Source organism: Pongo abelii, chromosome 12 (assembly GCF_028885655.2).
Source record: "Pongo abelii isolate AG06213 chromosome 12, NHGRI_mPonAbe1-v2.0_pri, whole genome shotgun sequence".
NCBI classification, from domain to species: domain Eukaryota; kingdom Metazoa; phylum Chordata; class Mammalia; order Primates; family Hominidae; genus Pongo; species Pongo abelii.
This window is the reverse complement of record NC_071997.2, coordinates 24,695,839-24,705,111: the sequence shown is the minus strand read 5'-3', so window position 1 is coordinate 24,705,111 and position 9,273 is coordinate 24,695,839. Positions and strand designations below refer to the sequence as shown.

Below are 9,273 nucleotides of genomic sequence, written 5' to 3'. Positions count from 1 at the left end.
GGCAGTTTTTTTGGGCAGGGGAAGAATGTCACAAGGTGCATAGTCACGAGGTGGGGAGAGGTCACGAGGCACAATATTACAAGGCGGATGGATTAGTTAGGGTAGGGCAGGAACACATCACAATGGTGGAGTGTTGCAAGGTCGGTTCATCAGTTAAGGCAGGAACTAGCTGTTTCTTCTTCTTTAGTGGTTCTCCTAGTGCTCCAGGCTTTGTGACTCCAGGAGGCCTGTACGTGTGGGTTGCAGGGGTCACAATGGCTTGACCATGGTGCAGCCTGTTCAGAGGACCTTACAGGAAGCAGGCACACAGTAAGGAGACGTGCAGAGCCCTCCCCAGGATTCTCTCCGCTGCCTAAGGTCTGGATGCATAAAAATCCTTGTGTCCCGGGAAACTCTTCCCCTTTTCTTAGACAAGCTTGGGTTGGTTTAGGTTGCACTCAACCACGTGTCCTAAAACAGAGTAAAAGGGGACATGGGAGAAGCCTCCCTCTTACAGATGAGGCACTGAGGCTCAGAGTCGCCAGGTGCCTTGTTCAATATCATAGGGCGATTGAGGACTAATGTTCGCCTGCTCCCTTTCTAGTGAAATAATCCAAACAGTAAAGATCCATTGTGAGTCCTCCCTCTCCCTCTCCTATCCCACTCTCCAGAAGTAGCCACTCTTAGTAAGAGTTTGGTGGGCTTTGTATCAGACCTTTTAAAAAAGGTGTTTATCAACATATATGTATATAATATTCATACAGTTATATTGGAAAATGGGATATTGACCTCATTTTTCTGAAATTCACTTTTTTTCACTCTTCAGATTGTCAATATTGCCAAATTCTAACTGTGCCTGGCGAATCTGGTGATGTGTCTGCGAGGGAGGTGGTGATTAAGGTCGGGGCCACCTTGAGCCTTCGTGTGTCCTGACTCAAAGGACTGAGGTCAGAAAATCCTCCGGGCAGGGCTGAGACTTAGAGTCAGGGTGGAGCCTTCCAGGAAGTGGTGCAGCCCCTCTGGGTGGACGGCCCCTCTGGCTAGCTCTGACCTGGAGAGTTCAGCCTTTGGTTTCAGTAAAATTTGCTACCCCGTGGAATCCTCCCACTGGCCCGGTACCTCCCCCTTAATTTCTGGGGCAAATTGCATTAAATGCCTTCCTTCCTCCCACAGTGGGCCAGGCAGGAGAGAGGCTGTTAGCTGTGGGGTAGGGAGCGTAGCCCCGGATGCTCACCTGGTAACCCCAGTAATGAGCACTGTGGAGGCAGCCACAGACACCCTTATTGACCAGGAAGAAGTCAGGAGCCCAAAGGCAGAGAACCAAGGGCTGCGGGCCTGGAGAGAACCCAGGGAAGCCTGGACAGCCAGAGGCAGGCAGGCAATTAAAGGAGGGGGTGGAGTTTTCAATTAACAGCTCCTCTGCTAGAAGCAGGTAATTAACAGATTAGCAAGGCTGTTAACAAGGCTGCTTGCTGCCAGTGAGGAACCTGGCAGGTGCTGCCTTGGAGAAGGAGGACCAGGCTCCAGATTCCACAGGAAGGAAAGGACTCTTCGGAGGCAGGATCCTGAGGGCAGCTGAGAGTCATGGGACTCAGCAGGGACACAGTGAGCAGGCTGGAAGGGCGGGAGGCAGGTCAGAGGGGATGGGGCAGTATAATCCCACTGTACCCGGCCTTGCAGGGTCCCTCGTTTGCAGAGCCCTCTTTGCCTGGGAGGGGCTAAGGAGGCAGTGTATGAGAATATCTGGGGGTCATGGTGTTGACACCCCTGGAATTGGCACATTACCACACAGCTCACACGTTTTCACAGTGGTTTAGGGGGGAAGCTGCATAAGGCGGGGTTGACAGCAAGGACTTTGACATTAGACACGCTTCAGTTAAGCCTCGCTCCCACTTCCCAATCTAGGGGACTAGGGGATCCTCAGACAGCCCAGATGTTCCTCAGACTACTCAGCACCTTTCTAGTTAGGCAGGATCATGCCAAATTCTAAAGGAGTCAGTGTGCACCTCCATCTGTGTCTTCCCCTGCCAGGGAGTTGGCAGAGGCCACTGTTCCAGACAGCAGAGCCTCAATCAGCCTGAATCCCTGAGCAACCTGCATGGAACAGATTCCCTCACCAGCCCCCATGAGTGGGAGTGAGAGGTAAACTACTGTGTTAAGTTATGAGATGTTTAGAGCTGTGTGTTATAGCAGCATAACCAAGCCTACCCTGACTATTACACAGAGTCAACCTCACCTTTGTAAAATGGGTAACAATGATACCACCTGGAATGATTATTGTGAGGTTGAGTGACAGGATATATGACTTGGCTGAAGGGTACACTTAGCTCCTGGACCCCATACCCTCTCCAAAAGCTAGGAATGTTGCCGTGGACCAAGAGCCAAGACCAGGGACATTTGATTGGCCACTTCTAGCCGAAGAACTCCTGTAATGCTTAGCAAAGTGTTTAAGGGTTGAACACACCCGGGAGGGGCCTGATCTGTAATGCTTAGCAAAGTGTTTAAGGGTTGAGCACACATGGGGAGAGGATGGTGGAAGCCTGGTCTGTGCCCTCCGGAAAGGCTTGGCCAGCTCCCTCTCTCTGGCTTCTCCAGTTCTCTTTTGTCCCCAGTATGGGGAGAGAGGCTGGGGGCTGCTACCCCAACTCTTGCTGGCTGGAGCTGTGAGCATTGCTTGTGGTGGTGCTGGGCTCTGGGAGGGCTTCCCTTGGTTCTTGAAGGCCCCAGGCCATAAGTGACTCTTGTGACCCCATCAGCAGCACAACTTTCCCTCTGCCCCCTCTGTTCCATAGCAGCCCCCAGCTTTGCCTCCTGTCCTGCCACACCTGGACCCCACCACCTTTCCGTCATAAGTCTCCAGCCTGTCCCCTGAGCCGGCCCAACTTCCCTCCATTTGGGAGAAGCAGTGGAAGCTGCTGACTGTTCTCCCCTTGTTTTTCAGCCTGTTCCCCACTGTTCATGTTTGGTCTACAACATCAAACCCATTTCTTTTTCAGCTGATCTCATTTCTCCTGGAGTTTCTGATGCTCTGAGTCCAAAGCCTAAGCAACTGTATTCTTTTCACTCTCCAAATATGAAGCCCTCTCAACCTGGCTCGGCGGTTGGCTCCCTGCTCTGAGCCAGCTCACCTGATCCTTTAGAGGAAGAATTTTCCAAGCACAGGCTTTAAAAATGTCCTTCCTAGCTTGTGCATATTCTATTTGCACTTCCCCACTCACTCAAGAAGATGCCATTTCCCCCACAAAGCTGGGAGCCTTAATGCCCGTCTCCAGCACCCATCCTGCCCACCATGGCTGAAGTCACAGCTCTGGGCTTTGAAATGCACAAACACAATCAGAGGTCAACTCCTGTCATTTGAGGATCCCTGATTAGAAAAGAGTTTGATATACAAGCAGGGTATGTATGGAAATAAAAAAAAATTAGAAAAAAGAGAAATAAAACTGGACACACAGATCAGCAGGGGTTAGCAGTCTCCTTGTCACTGTCACAAACAAACCCCTGTTCTGGTTCATGCCAGCCACTGCTACCCTTACAACCAAAAGTACAGTCACTAGGCCTGTGCTGTCCAGGGCAGCAGCCACTAACCAAGTGTGCCTGATGAGCACTGAAAAGGAGCTCAGAAATGTTGAGATGTGCTGTGTGTAAAATACACACTGAATTCTAAAACTGGGGATTAAAAACAATGGGAAACACCTTATCAATATTTTCTATATTGATGATACATTGAAATGGTAGTATTTTGAATATATTGGGTTAAAATATATTATTGAAATTAATTTTACCTGTTTTTTTTTTTTTTTTTGACGTGGAGTCTCGCTCTGTTGCCTAGGCTGGCGTGCAGTGGTGCAATCTTGGCTCACTGCAACCTCTGCCTCCCAGATTCAAGTGATTCTCCTGCCTCAGCCTCCTGAGCAGCTGGGATTACAGGCACCCATCATAACTCCTGGCTAATTTTTGTATTTTTAGTGGAAACACAGTTTCACCGTGTTGGCCAGGCTGGTCTTGAACTCCCAACCTCAAGCCATCCACCCACCTCGGCCTCTCAAACTGCTGGTATTACAGGCATGAGCCACCACACCTGGCCTCTTTTTCTTTCTTAATGTGGCCACTAGAAAACTTAAGATCCCCATTGCAGTGCATGTTGTATTTTTGTCACATATCGTTGCACTGGGCACCACTCCGTCACTCCTGCCATGTGGAGTCCTGCCCTTGGAATGCCGTGTTTTTGTTTCTTACTGCTGCTGTAACAAATTACCACCAGCTCAGTGGCTCAGAACAACACACATTTATTATTTTGCAGTTCTGGAGGTCAGACTCTGATCTGGGTGTCACTGGCCTACAGCCAAGGTGTCATCGGGGCTGCGTTCCTTTCCGGAGACTGTGGAGAAGAATCTCTTTCTATGCTTCTCTGAGCTGCCCACATGCCCTGGCTCATGGCCCCCTTCCATTTCCAAAGCCAGCAATTGTTGTGAGGCTTTCTCACACTGCGCACCCTCACGCGGACTCGCCTACCTCCCTCTTGCACATCCCACCTGAATAATTCAGGATAATCTCCTGACATCGAGGTCAGCTGATTAGTAACCATAATCCCATTTGAGCCCTTAACTTCTCCTTGCCATGTAACCTAACATATTCATGGGTTCCAGAAATTAGGACTTGTACATCTTCAGGGCCCCTCTTCAGCTGCCCACATGCCAGTGCCCCGTGCATGTGTTTTCTTGTTCTGTGCAAACTGGCCAGGTCTTGGAAATGACTGGTGTGGGGACACTTGCTTCATTTTCTCCCTTTTCTTGATTATAGTCCAGAGATCTGCTGGGGCATGGTGTGTCCCCAAAGAAGCTGATTTCCTTCTTGAAGGGGGTGAGAAGAAGGGAGAATGTGACTTGACCAAGCCAATCAGCCAACTACCTTCCCTCCCAACAGGAGTTGATTTGTTCAGGAGGGGGCATGTGACAAAAGCTGGGCTGCTCAGAGCCCATCTAAGGACTTCACTGAAATGCTGACATAAAGCAGCCATTTTTGCCACAGGGGGAAAGCCAGCCTGAAATGAAACTGTCTCGCAAAGAAATAGAGATGAATGACTTGTAGAGAACTGGAAACAGAAACAAAAGAAACTGGCAGAGAAAATATTGCAAGTAAATGTTGAACCTCCGGATTGAACCATGCCTGAGTCCCTCCTGGCTCTGACTTTTCAGTTAGGTGGGTCCACACATTCTCTTTTTCGGCCAAGCCATTTGAATGGGATTTTCTGCTATTTGCAAAATAAAGATTTGCAATGACTTAGAGAGGGGTTAAAGCTGTATTTGATCTGGACACATTAGAGTACCTAAAGCCTGTCCTCACCCAACTGTCTCTTCCCACCGGTCTTTGAGGCACAGGTCCTAAAGGAATGCCCTGTCTCTCCTTCCCCCAGATCTCCAAGAGGACCCTCCTGCCTCTGCTTCTCTTCCTCCCCTGGAGTCAATTTTGCAGTGTGCTGGTCAGCCTCATCCAGCCCCTCTTTTCTGGGAACTGCTCTAACTCTATGGCTGGATTGACTGGCCAAGAGACAGACACCAGGGTGAGCTGGATCATCAGACAGTCTCTCCTAGGAATGTGAAATACGAATTCAGAGAGGCCGGCAGCCCATTGTCCATGGGAATGCAGAAGCTATAGGGCTGAGAAACCCCTTTCCATCCAGAGGGAAAGAAGGTATAGTGGGTGAGGGGAGAACAGCAGAGGCAGGCAACCCTGGGGCCAGGGGAGCCAGAAGGAGCAGCTGCCTCTGTCTCCAAGGGCTTGCTAGCTTGAGGTCAGGTCCTTCCTGAGGTCTGACTGCTCCTCTTGCCCACTGGGTCTGAAATAAATCAATTATCACCCGCCCTTTTTCCCAATAGATGAGTTGAATCAATTTCTATCACTTGACATCGGAAGAGCCTTGAATAAGCCACACTTCCCATTCCCATGCTTGCCCTAGGACCCACTGCCCCAGATGGGGAGAAGGCCAAGTGAACACCCGGCCTTCAGGGACCCTCATGGAGGCAGTTCTCTTCCCCCACTTTGTGCCACGCAGGAGAGGCTGCTGAGACTGCAGCAATGACCTGGGCTGCCTGGGGTTACTGAAGGCAGCAGGAAGCAGTGTTGGGTTGAGTCCCAGGTTTCCGGACTCCACACCTGGTGGCCCACGCAGCTAGCTACCTAGTCCACAGCCGTTCTCCCCTTCCTCTCCCTCAAAGCCAAAGGTGGTTACACAACACAGTACAGCCCATGACAGGCAACTTCAGAGTGGGGCTTCCAGGACAGCTACTGCTTTCCTGTTGGGCCTGGTGGCTCTTCACTATACCTTTCCCCTTCCCTATATTCCTCCCTGGGGCACAAAGTTCTGCCTGAAGGTGTAGCAGCAGGTATTTGTGACCCTGAGGATGAAGGCACCTGGTGAGGAAGTCAACATAGGGAGCTGGAAGGACCCTGGTCCCCTATAGCCTCACCATAGCCCCAGCAGTGGGACCATCATGGATCCTGACCTTTGGGCTTCTCATTACTCAAGGAAAAGAAAAACCCCAAACCATGTTTGCTTAAGATCCTCTTGTCAGGTTTCTGAGTCTTTATTATTTGCAATTATAACTGATCCATTCCTATGTCCTCTGGGAATCTGGGTCATGGGTGGAGTTTTCTGGTGAGAAGGAGAAGGGCTCAGGGACTCTCTAATTTCATCATTTTGCCCAGGGTCCAGTTTCCTCTCAAGTTTGCAAGGACACATGGAAGGTCAGCAGAAACTTGGCCATCTCAGTATCCGGGTGGGTGATTTTTACGAGGATTTCTCATCACAGAGGATGGGAACCCAAAGGAGAATGGCCGCCACTGGAGCCTTTCCTCTCCCTCCACTGCTCAAAACAGCTGAACTCTGTGTCAGTTGGGCTGCAAGTAAAGAAAACTCAACTAGTGGAGGCCTCATTGAACAGGAGTTCATTTTACTCACGTAACAAACCTATGTGGTCCCAGGATTGTTTCACAGCCCAGTAAAGGCAGAGCATGGGGTTGGCAAGTCTGAGACGTTCTTGATTTTCCCCCATTGCTGCAAGATGGCCCCTACAGCTCCAAACATCACATCCTCAATGGTGAATAAAGCTGATCTCCAACTGGGAAGAACCTCTGTCTCCTGGTGTGGTGGAGGCTGTTAGAGCATCTGTAGGAGTATCCAAACCCTGTGCTATTGGGGTAGTCCATGCCCTTCAAGCCAGTCATGGTTTTCCTGTTTCCTCTGTCAAATACTGGCTAAGGATAAGTCTGTGATGCAATTCTGGCCAGTGAGACATGATGGAAGAGCTGCTGGGTGAAATTCTGGGAAAAGTTTCCTTACTCTTTAAAAGATGGATCCAGGAGAAGAGAGTCTCCTTTGCTGGGTGTTGTCATACCTGGAGGTGATGCCTGGAACTGTGGCAGCTGTCTTGTGATTATGAGGGAAGCTGGCCTGAAAACAGACTGGCCCACTGAAGAGGGCAGCATGGAATGTGGAATAAACCTGGGTCCCTGTTGGCTCCCTGCAGCACTGATCTAACCAGCCCTGAGCTGTCCTACCTCTGCACTGCTTGGCACAGGAAACACATCTTGATTGTTTAAGCCCCTTTGAGTTGGGTTTTCTGTTCCTCACAGCTGAAAGCACTGTAACCAATCCACACATTTCCCTCTGCTCGACTTCCTGCTCCAGAGAGACAGGCACAGACCAGTACCGGGCAGCCCCACTCTGGGGAAAAACAACAGCGCTTATTGTTTGCCGGCACAGTGGGAGCTCTGCCTCCTGCGGCAGGCTGGTCATTCCAAAACCACACTGCCTGCCACTGCCATAAAGAGGCCAGGACTGTGTTCAAAACCCCAGGCAGCGGGAGGAGTAGTTTGGGGGAGGTGTTGAGGCAGTGCATAAAGGAAGGTCATTTCCTGACCCTCAGAACCCACACTGCCCTCAGCCCCACACAGCCCTACCCAGCCCAGCATCGCCCCCAGTGCCCCTAGAGACAATAATGGCAGCCACCCCCTGGCTGCTCCTGTGCGGGCAGGGCAGGAAGGCTGGTGGTTAAGTACTGGAGAACCCCCAGGCCCTGGGGCTTGGCCGGAAAGGATTTCTGTAGACACAGCGTGGACATTCTGTCCTCTGCAGGCCGCCTGGTACAAGATGAAAACAGGCCGGCTCAGTACTTTTTTGGCAACCGATTATATAGATTTGCATCCACATGAGCTCCCTCTTGCAATGACCCAGGCCCTCACGAGGGCTCTCCCCACAGTCATTTGTGTTGAGAAGGCTCTGAGCCCTTGGGCCTCCTTTCTCTCTGGGAAAGGGACTTTCCAAAGAGATGCCTAAGGGCCTAGAGGGAGGCACTGCTGGAGGCATTTCCTTTCTAGGAGGAAATGCTCCAGGGTTCTCCTTCATCCACTGCTAGCCACCAAGTTGAGGAGTGGCAGCTAAGGTCACACCTGAGTGGGGCAGCCATGGAACCTCACCTCCTGCTTTTCCAGCTTCGTTCCCAAAGACGTCCCTCCACGAGCTTGTGCTCGTGCGATGACTATGCTGGAAGCCCTTGCTGTCTGCAGGTGCTGATGTGACCTGGGCCTGGCCTTGGGGATTAGTTCAGGCATGTCACTCTTTCTGGCCAAAGGGGACCAGCCTTGGGGCTTTTGTGGAAACCTCTGAGAAAGGGAGGTCCACAATTCTGGTTTCCTAGCTGGAGACAATACACCTGGTCCTGCTGGCAACCATCTTTCCCACCCAAGGGAGTCAGCCTGGATATTCTAGTCACTTGAGTCAATAAATTCTGTTTGTAAAGAAAAAAAAATCACTTTGAGCCGGGCTTTCTGTGGTTTACAGTGGAAACTCATTAGTAATATAAATGCAGATATCCCTCTTAGGCCGAATTAATGTCTCCTTTCTTGCTCTCTCTATACCACACATACCCGCTTCATTGGCATTTACTGTTTCCCCACCTGCACGGGTGACCTCAGCCCCCCTGCACAAAGGCCTGGACATCGCTGCCTCTGCAGCCGCCCCAGATCCAGGTGCCATTAATTTTACCCTCAAGTTGAGCTAAACTACTCGGTGAATTATCGTTGGTCCAATAAAACCGCTTTTGTTTTATTTATTCTTTTGTCTCCACACTCACTCCCATTCCCTTCCCCTGCATGGGCAACATGCTCCCCATAGATTCCCCCACCTCCTGCGCTGCTTTAAAAATGCTCTTTCAAAAGAGATACTGTCTTTATGTGTTTTTTAATGTCTGCAAATGGTAATGTTTGGGTTCCCATGTTGCTTCTTCCTTTTTAAAC

At 50.5% G+C, this 9,273-nt stretch overlaps 1 long non-coding RNA gene across 2 annotated transcripts; it reads left to right on the top strand.

The window, feature by feature from the left end:
- Positions 1–207: 207 nt before the first annotated feature.
- On the top strand, positions 208–8,375 carry LOC129057483 (uncharacterized). Of its 2 annotated transcripts, XR_008522049.1 has the most exons (6): positions 208–357; positions 806–926; positions 2,976–3,375; positions 4,780–5,178; positions 5,393–5,670; positions 6,685–8,375. It is a non-coding gene; the product is annotated as an uncharacterized LOC129057483 (long non-coding RNA). The 2 variants fall into 2 exon arrangements; XR_008522048.1 differs by lacking the exon at positions 2,976–3,375.
- Positions 8,376–9,273: the final 898 nt, after the last annotated feature.